This window comes from Kryptolebias marmoratus, linkage group LG5 (assembly GCF_001649575.2).
Source record: "Kryptolebias marmoratus isolate JLee-2015 linkage group LG5, ASM164957v2, whole genome shotgun sequence".
In the NCBI taxonomy this organism is placed as follows: Eukaryota; Metazoa; Chordata; class Actinopteri; order Cyprinodontiformes; family Rivulidae; genus Kryptolebias; species Kryptolebias marmoratus.
The window spans coordinates 18,541,182-18,560,635 of NC_051434.1; positions in this window are offsets into that span (position 1 = coordinate 18,541,182).

The following is a 19,454-nucleotide window of genomic DNA, read 5'->3' on the forward strand; positions in this document are numbered from 1 at the left end:
AGACATAAGCAGCTGCAGCACCTCTCCAATTTGAAATAAAACATCAACAACAACAAAAGATAACACTCAAAAGCAAGTTTTGTGTGATGCAAAGGCTCCTGTAGCTGGATGCAGAAGAAGCTGGATGGTCCTTGCTGTTGCCAGGTGGGTTTAGAACAACACGTCTGGTATGGTCTCCAGGGACAGTCAGCATATCTTGTGGGATTGAGGCTCTGCAAGCTGCCTCTGCTCCATCGCTACAGAACCTGGAGATGCTGTGATTGGTGAAGGAGTCTTTGATGTCTCCCGACTTCATTTATGATCTCACTCATCGTACGTTTTTACTTTGTATGCCTGCTTGCATCATTTGTTAAAAATATCCCAGGTTTTCTGGGCTAAAACAGCATAAATTGCCTGAAAATATGCAATTCCTGTAATGTGAGTCTACATTAAATAGCAGGAAACAAGATTATTACCTCACTAAATATCTGGAACTGTTTTGATGTGGATCTCTTGGTGGCACACAGTTATTTAAAGTAGTCTGTCAGGACCTTTCATTCTTCTCCTGTTGCTGAACATCGAGCTGTACAAAGAGAAATAAAAGATGTGACAGAATCACAAGATTTGGTTTTTAGGGCGTTTTAAATAAAAGAAACGAGAGCGACATGGGGGGAAAAAATAGGAAAAAGAAAAGTTGAGCAAGGTACTAAAAATTGCATGAACTTCCGTCCCTAAAATACGGAGCATTTCTATTACTTAATGGCATCATTTTGAGAAGTTTGCAGAGCTAAATAAAATGAAGCTAAGCTTGTGAATAATATGCCTAATTGTGAGTGATTTTGCTTTAAATTTAAGGTTGTTTTCATGTTTTTGTGGATCCATTTTTTCATGCTATGTATCTAAAGTGACTAGACAGAACAGGTCTTATTTTTTACCTTGTTCCTTACAGTGTAGTTGGGACTTTCTGCTGTCCACACGCAAACAAAGATTTTTTATGAGCAAAATTGAAGTTTTTACTTTTTTTTTGCAAAGTGGACAATTTAAAAATCTCTTCTTTTAGTCCCTTTATGTGGACTTCAAATACGAAGCTTCTCAGAAACTATGACACAGCAGCCAAGTGAGCGAATGCCCACTATCACTACGTGCCCAATAAATCTAAACAACAATGAAGCTGTTTTTACAAATATTTTTCTTATATCTGTCTCACTGGATCTTGATCCTGTCACTGTCAAAATTTTGATTATGTAGAAAATTTGAAAGAAAATCAAAGAACAAGTTTTGGTTGAATATTTAGTCAACTACAATAAAAATAAGAAAGAAGGATAAAAAATGCATTCATTTTATTTATTACAATATTTATATGAAATGAATGAGAGAACGTTTTTCTTGTCCAGCCCTGAGAGGGCTCCTGGAGATTCAGCAGCGTTATCGCCTGGAGAATAAAGCTGCTGCACATTCTGGTTGTTCTTGATAGGATGGAACGATATTGTTTTCCAGATGGCAGGAGGTTAAACCGCTTGTGGGCAGGGTGAGAGGGTTCTTTCACAAGACTTTTCTTGCATCTCTCCTTAAAAAATGGACTCCAGGGATGGGAATGAAACCCTGAAGACTCCCAGCATGGGCACTTTTAGGCTATTTTGGTATGTAACAATGAAACAATAAAGAATTTATCATACCAAAAGGGTACAAGCAACACTCAGCAACATTAGTTTAGTCATTCTGGCAAATACTGGGTTGCTAGGCAACTGAATAGGATTATGTACTGTATATGCTCTCACCTGAATGGGGCTGTTTTCTCTTGACAAAAGAATGTATGTTGATCTAAGGAGCAGACATTAGGATGTCAAACTTTTCTGTCCCCGTGTTTCAGTTCACTATCCATGAGATATCAGTTTACCTGACTCTGTTTTTAAGTAAAACTGGATTATTTCTGCTGCGTTTTGGCTATTGATGTGGACAACAACAGCGGCCATATTTTCTGACACCGAAACCTTTTAAATCCAGGTCTCAGAGTGGAAGTTTTTGGAAACTCCCTGCATTGTTTTAAGGGAAACCAGAACTTACATGAAACTTCACATGCACCCTAGGGTTGCAGTCAGTTAATAGTTATTCTGCACAAATAGATCAACAACAGTAACAATGGTGGATAACAGAGTACTGTTTGTGTTACTCAAATGTTTGTGTATTCACCATTTTGGATGTAACTGTTTTCATGCTCATGCTATTTTTGTGTGCATGGCTTGCAGAACTGTATTCCAGGTTGTGGAGATTATTTGGTTGCCCACCTCTGCCCACATCACACCCACCTCGGCTCACTTTGTACCTACCTTAGCAGCTGCCCTCACATTTATGATTTAATCTACTGGAGTACACTTTGAAATGAAGATTGCCAGATTTGGATCTGTTGTATACAATTATTCATCGATGATGTGGTTTTTAGACCTGGACATGTTTATTTTCAGAGGAGACCTCCCATGCAGGTGTCAAAATATAACATGTGAGCTCCTGAGGCAAAGACAAAATCGAGAAGGATGCGAGATGGGCTTCAGATGCCATCAATGACCCTGAGTCTGTTTTGAGAAAAAAAAAATTGTTGCATATTTTTTTATATTGAACATGTTCAAAATTTAAACGACAAGACTGGAAGTCTCTGAGACTCAAAAAAAGCAGTTTCAAACCTTGCAAACTAGCTGCAGCCCCATGAGATAATACCTTTAGACTAAATAAATACTTAAAAGTCCTAGTCTTGTTAAAAGTCTACATTTTTCATCAGTCTAACTCTTATTAGTGTGCACTGACTGATCAGTCCATTTAATGTTCCCTTATTTTATGTATGTAAATGTGTATGTATGACTCATCTGAGTTGGCTGTTGGACCCAGCACATTCAGATTTGCAACTTATCTATGTTTGATTTTGGCACGCAAGGAATCAGAGTTTACTTGTCTGTGATTCATTTGGGCTTGTCACCACACAGTCCATCTCTAAAAACTAGTTTGATAAGTTCTAGGTTTGATAATTAGGCTAACTCACAAAATCCCGATGATAGTTTCTTTATGTTTCAGGAATGCTGACTTTAAATTTAGGGGGGCTAAAGCACCGCTACAAAAAGCCTAAAACCTCCACTGGTGCTAACATTTCTTACACATTCAGCAGTTTAAGTTTGTGAAATGTGTAAAAGTAGTTGTAAGAGTGGGTGTAGGTAAGTTAAAAAGCTGTCGAACAGTTTATTGTCTGCACTCTGATCAGATTAACACACTGTTTAACCTCAGCTGAGCAAACACAGACTTTTAAAAGTTTGCCACATGCTGGAGGCTTCTCGACACCTGCAGCGAGTTCATCTTTTCTATCATCACAGTTTGTAGAGCTCCTGGAGGGACAAGACAAGAGTAGAGCCTTTCTCTGCGTTAACACAGGTTGGAGCAAACATGTCTCAGTGCCAAATAAAATATACAGCGCTCACATAAAGACCATTTTTATTGCTGTAAAGCATATTATGCTTCATGGGAGTTTTTGGTTAGCGTGTCGGCCCAATTATTGTACAATATAACAGAATTTATATATCTGTTCTCACCTCCATCTCTTGCGTTTCTTTCTTTCCTGGGCTCTCTGTCACCTCAGGCTTTTGTGAGAACTGATTCTCCAAGTCTTTGCAGAACCATATAAACTAGAGAACTCTACAGATCAATGTGCTTAGTGTACTTACCCTGAGCGTATAGTAGTGTAGTATAGTAATGATTATTGACTTGTTCTACCATCCAAATACCGAGAGCGACATCCAGACCAAACACAAACATAGATTATTTTCTTGTCAGGAAAGACGCTCAATTCTAAATGCTCAGAGCGTAAGACACCTTTATGTCACTGCGTCACACAAACCTGTTTGGTTTCACTAAAAGCAAAGTTGAAGACAGAGCCCTGTAGGAAAGCTGTCTCTCCTTTTTAATTTGGTAAAAGCTCACCCAGTAAAATGTAAGCAAAGTGCATCTAAGTCCCAGTTAATACCTCTAGTTCAAGAAACAAATATTGTGTCAACCAGCTCTTGTTTACTGTGTTAATTGGGCCGAACAGAAGTTGTAGGAGTCTTGACAGCAAACACCATTTTTAATCATTCTGGGGCAATTTGAACTTCCTCTGGAGTAAAGACCAATTTATGGTTTCTGCTTTTCTGGACAGCTGCGGGCTCGCACCGATGCAAAACGTGACAGTGATCTCCTGACAGTAATTAACAGCCAGTTAGCTGCTGAACGCTCCGCTAGGCTCCCACTATATTCACCAGCTGATTTCTAATTTCCAATTCTGTCTGTGAGCTGGTTTGGGTGCCGGGCAGGTGGAGCACAGAGGTAGTTTTCAACTTTACCACTGAAACTGAAAACAATGCAATTAGTGCCAAGAAAGTGACACGAAGTACAGTTAGAGATTAACAATGAGATCAAACCTACTTTTAAGATAAGAAAGTAGGTTTGATCTCATTGTTAATCTCTAACTGTACTTTGTGTCACTTTCTTGGCACTAATTGCAAGATAAGAGGTATTCCTAGAAAAATGCAAACTTCTCCCAGTGAAGCTAATGTCATCTAATGGTGCCAACAGTATTATCACGTTGGTGTCCTGAAACCTATTTGGGCTACATAAAAAGAAATGTTCTGATTAGGACAGATGGCATTCATCCCACATTAGATGGAGCAGCTCCCATTTCTAAGAATTGGACTAAATTTATTAGTTTGTGACTATCAAGAGTCCAGACCAGGAAACAGAGTTGTAGTCCTACACTCCTTTCTGCTGCTTCTTCTCCTTTACCCCCCCATTCTGAGACTGTGTCTACTTGCCAGCAGCCAAAATTAAATAATTCAAAAATCAGCTCAAAAGGAGTAAATATCATACAAATAAATACCTATTAAATGTGGATTATTAGACATAAGATCTCCCCCATCTGAGTTTCTGTTAGTTATGGCTTGATAACTGACCATCGTGTTCGTTTCTTTTGTCTTACAGAAATCTACCTGCAGCACGAGGATTTTGTCAGCATAAATGAATCCACTGCTGCTAATTATCTTAGGTTTTATAATCCTAGAACAACAGGCCGAGGAGGAATCATTGATTAATCTTAGGCCAATTATTAGTTAAAAATCTTTTGAGTCCTTGAGCTTCCGCTTTTTCTGATTCAAAATGGAAATCAGAAAAAATACTTATTCGTTCTTTTATATTACTCAGCCCTTATTCTGAGTTTTTGTCCAGTTTTTAGAACTAATTATCTGACTTCCTACTGAATACTGGGATCTCAGTATTCATGTTCAGTGGATTTTGAAAATAAAGTAAAAATAGCTTTAAATAATTTAGTACAGTCAACTGGTTTTACCCTAAATGTTCACAAATGAACTCATTCTCTTCATCACACTCTTGATCTGGTTCTGACATATGGCATAGAGAGAAACCACTTAATAATATATCCTCACAAGTTTACACTGACTGACTACACAACCACCGAGAGAAGATTTCATTACAGCAGATGTTTATCAGAAAATGCTGCAATCCAATTTAAAACATCTCTCCCATTATTTCCTACTGTCTCCCAGGACAGTGCAGCAAAGAGCAGGAACTTAAGTTTTACTTCTTTGCAAGTTGATTATCTTGTTGATAATATTACAACTTCAGTGCAAACATCACTTGAAAAAGTTGCTTTTCCGAAAAAAGTATGTGATCAGTCAGAGTAAGCTGGCTCCTTGGTGTAATTCAGGGTTGCACACTTTAAAACAGGCATCTAGAAAGTTGGAAAGAAAATGATCGCAACACTTACTTGAAACAACTTTGTTTGACCTGAAGAGATATCCTGCTAACATTCTAGCTTCATAAAGCTTGAACTGTGAATTATTCATATTTAATAGAGAATAACAACTGCAGGTTTCTTTTTAGTTCTGTAACCAGACTGATGAAGTCCTGGTTCTTGTACCCCTGTAACATTCAGCAGTGATGAGAGTTTCTATAAATAAAATAGTTTCAGTTAGGGAGAAAATTCACACCATCCTTCCTAATATTACCACAAATACAATTATCTGGGTGGCATTAACCTGGCCTTTAGTACTTATGTAGGGAGGTACTGAAGGTTTTCCAGATTCGCTGTGATCCAGCCCCATTCCAATAGGTTGTGTAGGTCACAGAGAAGATAGAAGCAGCATCATTCAGTATGAAGGGGGTTTTAGAGTGATGCAGAGACACTAGTCCATGCATTACTACTTCTAGACTTCACTTATGCCCTTCACCATAAAATGTGTTCTGCCTGCTTCAGTTTTGATTGCAAAGTTGTTGTTTTTTTGTTATTGCTACTTTTACTTCCAAAATATATCCTTTAAGATAGTTTTATTTCAGAAGAAACAATGAAATTCTGCAGCAAGTTGCTCTCCCGCCTCTACTCTGCCAGGGCCTTGCTGACCTCGATACAGCAGCAGGTGAGTGTGTTTGCATACGTTTGTGTGTGTGCCCACAGCACAGCCATGCATCACTCATTCATTGGAGTGTTGGCAGCTGTGTGACAGTCCATCAGTCACGATTGGATCCCTGCACGGCTGCAGGTAAGCTCGTTCTCTTCCTGGTGGCCCTCTGGGAGAAGAGAAAGAGACGCTGTGCAGCAGGGATAGAGGGAGATGTACTTAGATGAGTGTTTGTGTGTGTGTGTGTGTGTGTGTGTGTGTGTGTGTGTGTGTGTGTGTACATGCAAAAATAAATGCCCGTAGCAGCGATTGTTGTTGGAGTGACAGCTGGCTGTTACGTCTTCCCAGCTGGGAAAAAAAGGCTGCCTTGTTATTCTCTAAAAGGAAACTCTACAGTCAGCACCACTTCTGTTCACTCTGCTCTCTTTGACACACTCCCACATTTTTTCTCATTTTCATGTTTTTTATTTTTTATTTTTTTTATCGTTAATATCTTTAAATTTGTAAAGCCCAGCTTCTGTTCGTTAATTAACTGGTACTAAACCTCCACGGCCTCGTATTTACATCTTTTGTAGCATATCGTCTGTGCACTATCACAGCTGCTCAGTGACTCATATCGTTTTGTGTGTTTCTCTGTGTGTGTATACACTTGTTTTATCTTTGCAGCAAACAGATGGGTTTTACTATAATTGTAAGATGAGAAAAACATCCATTATTTGTCCTCTTTCATGTACTGGTGGTTAGAAGTTTATTTATTGGTTGAAGATAACGTGAAATGTCTTGAAGCGTAGCGTTATTACGTACACAGCTCACTCAGAAGACAATATCCTAAGTTTGAATTCTTCAGATACATGCGCTTAAGTACTGAATTTATAAATGGGAATTAGCTCTGTGATGCTGCCTACATACCAACACACAAGGAAGCAGTTTCGTCCTGAGCTTTCAATTATTGTAAACTCGGGACAGATGAGACCACGTTCTTGTGTTACTGAAGATATCATAAAGCAGGGAGATTATTACTTTTATTTGGCATAAAAACTGGATACATTTTAAAACCGCTCTTCTGTGGAGAGGTAGCCCCATAATTTGGTCAATGATGTGGCATAAAAATACAACTAAAACAGCTAAAGTTTTCTTGTTTACATAAATAAGATGAGCTGGTAACAACCATGTTTGCAGCTTCCTCTCATTGCAGCACAACGAAAATAAGTTTATTTTATCATGCTAAAAGTTTGTAATCGTCCCATCAATTAGCTGGGTTCCAACATCCAATATTTTTTGGAACAGAGAAGAAGATGCACTTTATACTTGCCAATAATAATTTTAAAAAAGCATTAATAGTAACATTATTTTGATGCATTACTTTTGCTCAGTTATTGAGCGACAACAAAGGTCAGAGATTTTATGGTTTCTCATTTGGCTACATGTTCCAGTGATCTGTCTCAAAGTGTGTTTTTCTGATCCAATCAGTCTGCACACATGGAACAGCTGAGGAGCATCTTTATCTTTACCCTCCAGAGTCGAATCAGTTTGTTAAATTATTAGGCAGGCTGCTCAGTGTAGGGGAAAATAAAGAACAAGAAAAACAGATTGTAGTATCATTTCCAAATGGAAATCACTGAAATACATAACACGTTGCTTTTTTTCCCCCTAAACATGTGATTTCGCTTTCCAAAAATAACTGAAATTTGTTGTAAGCATCGAGGGAATGGCTAACTTGCTGACCTTGCTGCATCAAGATGTTTATCCATCTTCCTAAAGAACCTTTAGTACAACAACAGGCAACCAATTGTTGCTCTACTATGTTTGTTCATTTAGTTTTCAGCTTTATTGGCTTTTATTTAACCCTCCTGAAGCCTTCGTAACTGAAGCGAGGAAGAGAAGCCCTTGTAACTTCAGGTCCATGTGACCCAAATGCCACGGAAGGACTAAAAGCCTAACCATATGGTGATGCACTGTGAATCATGCCCGAGCAAAGAATGCTGCCATCAGACTTCATTTCTAATGGAATCGCTAAAAGTTAAGCTGAAAACACATCAGGAGCGCAGTGGTGCTGTGCATATTTTGAAGCGTGGTAATGAATGCCACTAAAACATTTAGGACAGCTGATATAACACAGATCAGCTTTAAAATGTAAGCCTAATAATGTTTCTTTCTCACCAGAATAATCAGTTTAGGGGCTGCTGTAGCTCAGTGGTCAGTGTCTTGTAATCCTGAGGCTGCAGGTTCAAGCCCAGTCTTGCATCAAGAAGAGCATCAGGCGTACAATAGTTGAAGTTTGGTCGCTGCAGAAGGGAGCAGCCGAGAAGAAAATAACAACTAGAATAACTAATTTCCAAAGCAATGAATCCTCAGACAAAATCTTTTTAGCCATTGTTCCTATAATAACAAGATTTGGGGTTATTCATTTCTGGAAAATTTTCCTCTTCAGAAATAAAAATTTTCCTTATCCACTTTTAAACTTTTGATCTAAAACGTGGCTCCAACTCAACAAGAGAAGATCTGTCAATAAAAGCATTAAAAAGTGCTGCTATTGGAACCAAGCAGGGAGTGAGCACACATAAAACTTTTATTTAAAAATGTCAATGCTTCAGTATAGAACAGTGTCAAACATCACCAGATGTGGCGGCAGGGAGCATTGGATAGCAGCCAGCTGCTGACGGTATGGGGCTCATTATTGAAAATAATGGAGGTGTCCTTGTTAAGGCGCGTCATGCACCTCCTGTGTGTTGCCCTTCACTCTTTTCAGTTTGCTTTAGCTGAGTCTTTCTCGTACAAAACATTCGCCAACAGGCCTTTAGCCTTGGAAACAAAGTGACATAAAAAAAAAAAATCAGCTTATGAGTCACTCAAAGTTCATTATGACTTAGGTAAAAAATCAAGACATAACAAAGTTGTTAAAAGAGAATTGTTTTTTTTTGTTGTTTGTTTAAGGGCCCTACACTGTGGACAAGCAGGTAAATGAGGCTTGATGTTTCTTTGTACTTCTACTGTACCCAGAGCACGACTATCAGAACCCAAGCCTTAACCTTTTTAAATGCTGCTCTTTGCAAAAAGTCATTAAAAGGCCTAGAATTCTTTGAAGAAATGCACATCGCCCACTGTCTTTTATGCCAGAGTGCGAGGTTAAGATGTTGACAAGGGAATTATAGCAGTTTGGATCAAAACCTTGTAAATGATATCTTGAGCAATATTGCAAAATCTGATGATAGTATTAGCGCTCTGAGCATATGTTGAGGATGACTCTCAGCTACTACCACACCAAATTTTAGTTTAATATCTATAAAAATTACTGAGTTATGACAATTTTTGTGTTTGCTAAGGTCACTGATACAGACGTATACAGGCAAAAACATTATCGCCCTTCACCTTTAATAGTGGGCGATAGATATTTAATCACAATAATATCAGAGTAGTATTTTTAAATATACAAATAACCAATGAAATATGCAACGACAGTGTCAAAAAACACGGGTTAAAGATATATTCTGGGAATTAGGAGGTGGGGCTCTGTGTAAAAGTTAAATAATGTCTTACCAGTTGTAAATAGGTATTTGAACAGCCTCTGTTTAGAGAAAAAAAGAGTTTATGTTCATTGGGACTGACAAGCTAATGTCTAGTCTGAATGCAGCCAAGACCAAAGTGCTGCCGTTTTATAGCAGTTCATTCAGGTGCTTTTTCATAAATCTTTACACAGCAGTGAGTTTCACCTTACAGGGTTATTTCCGTACATTTCTATGGTTATTTGTGAGCGAAACAAACAGCAGTAACAGCAGCTTGCTGAAGCACTTTCGATGCTGCCTGGGATCCAGCAGGAACCTTATAATATTCTACCAAACAAACCATGTAATGCAAAACTGAGAATCAAGTAGAAGTTTAAATCATGTGCATGTGCCTGAATTGATATTACATTTAAAAGACTGGAGTTGTTTTAGTATGGTAAAATGTGCTTTAAAAGTGGGTCCATTCTAACAAGCCTTAATTACCTTGTCAATACAGTCTGAGTGGACATAAAGCGGATCACTGCTGGTGAAAATGACAGTGGTTTAAAAGGTCCATAAAATAGTTTTTGAGGGAACCGGTATGAAATCTTGGAGATTGGAGTTGTTTTAGGAATGCAGCAATTCCTTTTGTTCTTGGATGCATTTGGACTAGCCATTAATTTATTAGTCCTGTTCAAAGAGCTATCTACAACAGGTAGATATAAATTATTTTTAACCTTTAAAGAAAGTCCCACTTCAAAATGACTGAAAAATCCTTTCAAAAACACCCACCAAACACAACCGCAGCTGTTTATTGTGTGCATTTAGTTAGGTGACAGTACCTATTTGCAATTAATGGCACCTTTTTGATTTTACAAAAAGAGTTTTTAGATGCAATCTTGGACCCCAGTTGAGAAAACAGCCGTGAGTGCTGAGTGTGTACACGTGTCGTGCTGATCGACTGCGTCTTACTGGTCAAACAGGAAATCCATTATGTCGACTACTCAGATCAGGTCACACACATAGATTATTGAGGCTAATGTGTGCACATTAAGGCCATTACTGGAAACTTTATCTTTCTGATTTGTGGTGATTGCAGCAGCCATATACCAGAGCTGCAATGAAGGCTTTTTGAGAATTCACAGTGCTGCAGTTTATCAGAGGGCAGCAAACCCTTTCAAGCAGCACTGAAGCTAAATCTGTTTAACCGAAAACACAAAAGGACTAAAGAAAATCAGTGTTGTTTGAACCTCACAGCTGATGCTAACGAGCAGAGTTTTATTGGCCTGAGGTTTACACCAAATGTTATGGCAGACAACACCAGATGGTCTGTCTCTTTTTAATTTTTACACCTAAAGAAGGTGTTAATTGACTCTATGCTAATTCATGATTACACATTTCTCCTGCAGACTCAAACATGACAATAGAGTTTATGACACATTGTTTTTAATCACATTTTTTTCCCCTTCACAGTTTTAACCATAGTTGCAGTTCGCAGTTTCTAATAGTCTTTATGACTGGAAAGTGGTAAGCCAATCTTTAAACGTGAATAAAAATACCAGTAAAATAATTAATTTTTTTTCAACATGTTACTTGCCAGTGTCAAATGTGACTCATTGTTTTGTGAAAGGGATTCCTACATTCTGAACATCCATCCATTTTCTTTACCCATTTGAGCCTGAATGGGCAAAAAGTGGGGAACACCTATTAACAGGTGTCCAGTGCATCACACAGCCTCATAGATACAAACAACCATGCCCACAATCACATCTAGGGACAATTTAGAATCACCAAATAATCTAAAATGCATGTTTTTGAGCTGTGGGAGGAACCAATCCATACATGGGGAGAACATGCAAACTCCCCACAGAAGGCCTCCTAATTTTGAAGTGTGTCATATCATCATAATAATATTAAGAAAAAGTGCCAAAGAATGTTATGAGCATTTGCGAAACAAAACTATCTGTTTGCAGCATTAAAGTGTTTATTTTGGATTGGATGTTTCCCCCGTACATGTATGGGTTTCTCCGTTTCCTCCCACAGTCCAAAAACATGGATGCTTGGTCTTAACTAGTAATTCTAAATTAGCCCTAGGTGTGAATATGGTTGTTCATCTCCTTGAGGCCCTGCACTGGAGACCCTGGCTTTAACCCACTGACTGCTGAAAACAGACACCAGCTCCCCACAACCTCACACAGAATCAAGCAGATATAGAAAATGAGTAATTGCATGGTTGGATGGCATCTACCTACTGCCACTGCATGCATCTGTTCATCTAATTACATCTGTGTGTGTGTGTGTGTGTGTGTGTGTGTGTGTGTGTGTGTGTGCATGTGTTCATGTTTTTGTATGTTAGCAAAATACCTCACAAACCACTGAACAGATTTAAATAAAACGCTCAGAAAACATTTATCGGCTGTACATCTACAGTTGATTAACTTTTGGAGTCATCCTGGATCAAAATGGCCGCCTCATCAAGCTTAGCAAACACAACAATGGCTGTCATTTTCAGAGATTTTGAGCTAAAGTTTGCTGCGGTAGTAGCTGAGAGTCATTAGGGCTCCGAGCACTAATAGATCACGCAAGATCTCTGTTTAACTCTCCTATGGCCATACAAGGGGCTTGCTACCTCTCTTCGTCTCTCTCTCACTCTTTTGAGGGCTTCAGGAGGGTTAAAATTCTGCAAAGCAAGGACGCAGCTGATATGCATTTCTTTCTTTTATATTAATATGAGAACAACAGCTCGGAAGACTTCAAAAAGCCAGTCATACATCAAAAGCTCTCTGTTGTTGGGTTTTAACTTGATCAGGTTGCTTTTTTGTTAGTATTGTTCCCATGCTCAGAGACACACATTTGCAAACAAAAAGGCAGGATATCTTGAAGGAATGCATATTGCTCGTCATCTCGCATGCCAAAGGTTTGAGCAAAGATGTTGCCCAGTTTGTGTTTTTTCGCTCAACCTTGAATCAGCTTGACTCCAAAGGTTTATCACTTGTAGATGAATTCTTGAGAGTTTCATTAAACTCTGTGCTTCATGAGATATTTTGCTAACAGACAGACAAAGGAACACAAACACAGGCGCATGATTGCCTGCCTTTCACAGTGGGGCCAGTAATGACTGTCAAATGCAGAGCCAACTGTTTGCCTCAATTTAACAAATCTACAAGTGGTGGGAATGCACCATGGTTGAAATCAAAAGCTCTTCACAACAAACATTTGGCCAAAGAAAAGCAAAGAAAGAAGTATGTGTCAACAGACAGTTCAAAGCAGCCCTGCTGACTGTGGAGAACTCCTCTCAGCCACAATTATCCAGTGCATGTCTGTCTGGCTAATTACTCTCACTCATCAACACATAAAGCCTGTCTATAGCCTAATACCACATGCCAGACCCTGGTATAAAAAACTATGTTCAGCTGAAAATACCTTTTGGAGTGTAGCTCTCTGGCTTTCAGAAACAAATCCTTATCTATCCTGCTGTAAAGGAACCAGAACAGCAAATATGCCCCCAGTGCAATCTATATATCTCCTGCTCCGACTGGGGCTGAACAAGCATGTGTGAAGATGGCTCATCACATCTTCTATTCCCTTTGATTTTTCTTCATCCTCATTCCCCAGATGATTATTACTTTCAGGCCACTGCAGGCTAAGATGGAAAACCCTGACAAAACCAGAGCGTGTGAGAGTCAGTCAGTTCCCACCCCCACCCCATTCCAATCCATTCAGACCCCAAAATACCTGTCAGTTTCACTGATCCAATTTCTACTAGCCGCTCAGTTCTGCTGTGAATGTACCAGAAGGAAAGGCAAGTGATGGATATTTGGTAGGTTAACTCCTGGACATTAAATAGATAAAAAAGGGGTCTACAGTTTGTTTGTTAAACTAAATTTAGATTTTCCCTGCTAGCACCCCTCCCCAGCCCCAGAGATACAGTTGAGTCTCAGCTCACCGTCTTAAACATAGTATTGAGCGAAATGGGCTCTGTGTGCCAAACAAGCATCACATCGAACTGATCAATGCATGCAGTTTTTTTGTTCTCCACAGACAGTTAAACATTCTGTTTGGGCTTGGGCGTTTCAGGTTTGTTGATGTGTTCACAGTACTTTTCAGGAGTGAAATGAGAATTACTTAGACTGAGAATGGACATACTGGCCGTTATTAAGTTTGATGTTTTTTTCTCAAGATCCTGAGTTGACTATTCCAATACCTCAAGAAAACAAAGCTAGTTTTTTTGAGATAAGATATTATCTAAAGAGGACAGCTGTTTCCTAGCTATATGATTATAGTGTGAAAGTGAATGATTCTTGTGTTACACCCAGTTTCATGGTTTAGTACCTCCATCATGACAATCCTATTAAGTTCCATCAAAGACAACTGGATTGCCTTTTGAATTCTGAAGATGTTTCGCTTCTCATCTGAGAAGCTTCCTTGGTTCAAGCTAAAAAATGTGGAGTTTCAAACTTTTAAACTACAGTGAGCTGCTCCTTGCTGAACTCACATGCAAATCACTCTCCCTCCCAACCCTGCTGAGTGGTCATTAGGGTGTTTTGTGACCTGGTTAGGACGTGAGATGTTTTGTATGCATGCATGAAGGTGTGAATTTGTATGAAACTGTTAGAATTTAATTGAGCACAGCATTGGATATACTGGAAAGTTAAAACCAAAGACCAATTCATCTGCGTAATGTTTAACAATTATGGCTTCCCTCACCCCTTTCTCTAACCGTATATCTTCACAGTCCAGAATATGTACATTATTGTCCTGGGCCTGGAAAAACAATCTACTCATCAAAGTTTAAAAGCTTGAAAAGCTCCATTTTTCAGTTTGAATTGTGAAAGTTCCTAAGATAGGAACCAAAACTTAAAATAAAGTCTTGTTGCCTTTAAATTAAACTTACTGGTATCATCATACTCTGACAGACTGAAAACCTTCACCATCACACTGTCGTGACACATGATTATATCAACATTACTTTGATCAGTGATGGGTGTTTCTCGATGTGACATTTTCTGCTTGGATCAGTTTCCATAACTGTCCTCATTTATAAAAAAGTCCCTCTTCTGTTTGTGAATTTGAAATCATTTCTAGTTATCACATGAAAATTGTCTTTCCTAAGCCAAAATATATAAATTTATTATTTGCATTGCCTGAAGAAAACAAACCCTGTTATCTGACGATAACAAGCTAAATAAAGAAGCTCGTTATCTCAAGAAATAGAACGCCGTTATCTTGAGATAATGAGAAAAATAAATTATCTCTTGATAACCTCATGAATATAAATTTATAGGATGTCCTCTCTTGACTTTTGTAAAAACATATATTAAAAAAAGGAAACAAAAACAGAAGTTTATTTTATTTTATTTTTTTTGTCAGTACCTCTGATTAAGTTTCAATATTCAAAATGGAGGTTTATATTAAAATTCTGCTGAGCACGGTTCTAAAATAAAAGTGTCCATCCATCAAATACAAATGGTGCTTATTTCACTTTTTGGTTCTTACATTTGGTTTTCCATGCACATGGAGGAAAAGAAGATTTAAATTAAAAAAACCTTAGAAGACTTGATTTTTTATATTCAGCTTCAATATTATAGGTATTTACATTATTATTCTAACATTTTGCTGTTTAATATTTTGGTCTGTTTATTCTTATTTATCATGTTTTTTTAATAAAAATAGTATGACATTTGAGATACACATTTGCTTTTTTGCTGAAAGGATTTTCTGTGAACCTGGACCTGCGAGTGCTTAAAGTTACACAATCAGAAGAAGCAAAGGGAAACAAGCTAGAAAATAAAACCTTGGTGGAGTGTAAAGTACTCTCTTCATGATGAAGATAATCAACAACTCACATTAGCTTACAATACCACATCTGTAGCTACATTTTGACTACAACTTGACACATTCACACAACCCACCTTCTTATAAGACTGTATAAGCTTTAACGCAGCTGTTTTCAGGAAAGTACAGACCACCAAAATTTGTCAATTAATAATTATAAGAATTTATTCTGTTGAGAGTCTTCCTTGTCTGTTCACACACAAAAAAACAGAAATACAAAACAGTAACAGAAATTACAAGGAGAATTCATCGTCCATTCATCTACTGGATGTGAAAGAAATGCCATTATTACAAGAACTTCTTGTGCTGAATCAGGTATAGTTGGTGCACATTTTCCTTCTTATATAAGTGCCATTTTAAAGTCATTTGGTTTGCTAAGAGGTAAGTTAAGCACAAATAACAGCTCTTTGAGTTACTGTATAGGAAGCAGGAAAAAAATGTTCAACATGTAGATCTGAGAGACTTCAGACATTTTCAGATTTTGTAAAAAGTAACATAAAAAACATGATGAAAAGAGCCATATATGTATCATTTATCATCTAATGTAATCTGTTTTTTTTTTCTCAGTAATTCTTTAAATATGTATTTAGACGTACATGTCTTCTGGCATCCATCCACACCTCTATTTCTCTCTGCCTTGTCTATTCTGAGGAGGAGGACGTAGGGTCTCAGGAGGATAAACACCCTGCAAGGCACAACCTTCTCGGACCAATTGATACACCAGTATGCAGCTACACACTAAAAGATCATGCTGTACTAACCCACTTTTCAGGTTTTTTTAATGACCCTGTCACAATCGGACCAAGCCACTCAGTGCCATGAATACACTTCCCCCATGCTCCATCCAGGACCCCAATAGACTGTCACTGTGATGATAAACCACCATGAAAGTATTGTGTGTGTTCAAAACCACTGTGGGCCTATCACAATCTATCATCCATAATGGGGAGCCCACTGCATTCATGACTGAAGACCTCACCAAGACCCTATAAAGACCATCCAATTTCTGGGTGAATATTTACATTATAGCCGTCATCCAGTGTGATGAGATTGTAAAGGAAGATCATTGACTTTTATTGCTACACACAGATTTGATGTTTCTGACTGTTTAAACGCTTAAAAAGTAAAACTATTCAATATAATTGAAAAACTTTGGGATTTAGCAATTTATCTTTTTTAAATCTATGAAGAAAATGAATATGAATTAATATTTTAACTATCTCAAACTTTTTATAATTTAGTTTTCACTTCTCTGAATAGTTTGAATGAAGTTCGTTTGTGAATTTTATTTTTTATGCAGATTAATTTTTTTTAACATTTAAATTTATATCTCTGAAACAAGGAGTGACATTTTTTTTTTACCATAGATAGTTTTCTTTGGCCCAAAATATTGGTCTACAGAGTGCATTCAGACATGGCCCAGAACAAGTTCTGTTTGTACGCTTTATCAGGAATAATACATCCATGTTATGAAGCTTTGTGAAGTAAAACATCTGTGCTGACTCACTGCCCCAACCCACCCAATAATCTTCCCTCCTTCATCTTTTCGGCCAGTCTTTTTCCTCACACGTTTATGCCTTTTATCCCTGAGGATCTGTCACACATTCACTGAAGTGTTGGTGATGTGTGTGTCAAAGGACAATTCATGTGACACATCTGTTAAACACAAAGACTTGTGTGTTTTGAATTGCCCCCGCTAGACAAACACTCTATGTCTGAACACTTAGGACACAGAAAAATGGTACAGGAATGTGAATTTATTTCTTTAATGGTTTGCTTATGCATTGACCCCTTTTTTCCATGTTGTTTGTTTAACTGCTTGATTTCTATGTTTCTGTGTTTAAATGTTTTATCCACCTTTTCCATAAATTATACCTGATACCCAGTACTGGGCTTTGGTCCCCATAAAGACTACTGGTCCTGACAAAGTAGGTGATTAAACCAGAAACGGTCATAAAAGGTTAGTGTGAAAACAAGTATAAACACACACACACATACACACACTTCTGACGGTTAGCCTTAATCAGTTTCTGTATGAGAAATAAATATATTTTAATGGGTAATTTCAGGCACCCTAGTGGGAATATGTTGGGACATTTATTTTAAATTGAATAAATCTATTTTTAAATATATTTAAACGGAAACTTTGAGGCACCCTAGTGAGAAGATTTTGAGGCCACTGCTCCTGACAAGGTTGCTGATTATACCAGAAATGGTCCTAAAGGGTAACGTAAACAAGTCTACACACACACACACACACACACACACTTTTCTCAGCTGAGAGGTTGCATTGATCTGTTTCTATGTGTGAGAAATAAATCTATTTATAAAATATGCCGAGGCACCCTAGTGGGAATGTTTTGGGACATTTTACTCTTTTCTCTTCTGCTGCAGATTTGACTCTGTGGCCTGTGTAGCAACAAGCTCAGGCACGGCAATACTACTGCACTGTGCAAACAAATTTTACATAACTGGCTGGCAATTTTGTGTGCAAGTCTGAGGGCAATGGCAGTTATATCAAGCACAGCTCCAACCTGACAATGCTGGTTCTGAAAAGGTCAGCACACATTTCCTGCCACAAATATACAGTATACCCATGTTAGTAATAGTGCTGGGTTTAGGTGTTATTTGGCAGTCAGTCAAGATATAAAAATAGAATTGAAGTTGCATATCGAAAAAGAGCCTGCGAGGGCTCTTTGGTTTGTATTCTGACTATAGCACTGTTTTCCAAATTATTCTAATATTTTTCATTATGTGAACTTTAGTCCTAGTATCAGTCAACTGTTCATTTGAATAACTGCGTTCCAACAGAGTGGTATTGGATTCCCTGATGATAGTTTTAACAGAACTCCTGGGGATTTTAGGGTCTTGGAAATCCTTTTGTATCCATCCCCTGACTTGTACTTTTCAGGAATCGTTTCTCTTATTTGAATTAGGACAGTCGCTTTAAAGAACAGGGGTAACTCATCTTTTTCTCTGACTGAGGTGAATGAACAGGTTGGCAGAATACTGAGGTGTAACGTTATACATTTTCACCGTCATAGTTGACAGGCTGATCATCCTCAGTAGAGACCAATTTCGCCCTTCAAAGATTCAGCCTCTGTTCAAGGTTTTTCCCTTTTTTTCATTATGCTCCACTGTTAATGTAATGAAACTGCAGTTTTTCAAATACCATTGTTAACAGGGTGTACAGTATTTTATTATTTACTTTCCACCCCATGTTTTGATTTTTGGGAACTTATACTTTATACACTGACTACTTTAATTTGTTTTGTATTTTTCCCCACACTTTCAATGACAGAGGTGGCAAAATGCTTCCTGCACCTAATCTGCAAAACAGATTGAGCCTAGTCTTTACCCCGCTCATGTGGTCCGCTTCAAGATCAAATGGAGACACAATCCAACCGTCAAACTGTTTTCCTCCCATTTCTGTTGGCTCTTCAGCTCACTGGGCTCATGAGTCGGCCTGTCTGAACATTTGCAGATTGCCACTCGGAGCCTCCCTCCTACCACGAAATGTTGACCCTTAGGCCAAAGAAGCTGAAAGTCACACATTTAATGACCATCTTATGAACTACCATGAAGTTGTATTGAAATAAAAACATCACACATGCTGTGAGCTCTGTTGACATCAAACCCTGCGGCACTGTTGGAAGCCTCTACTTTAAGATCTCAAAAAATATATACAAGGACAAAAAAGGGCTGGAACATAGCAAACATACTGTTTTGTGAA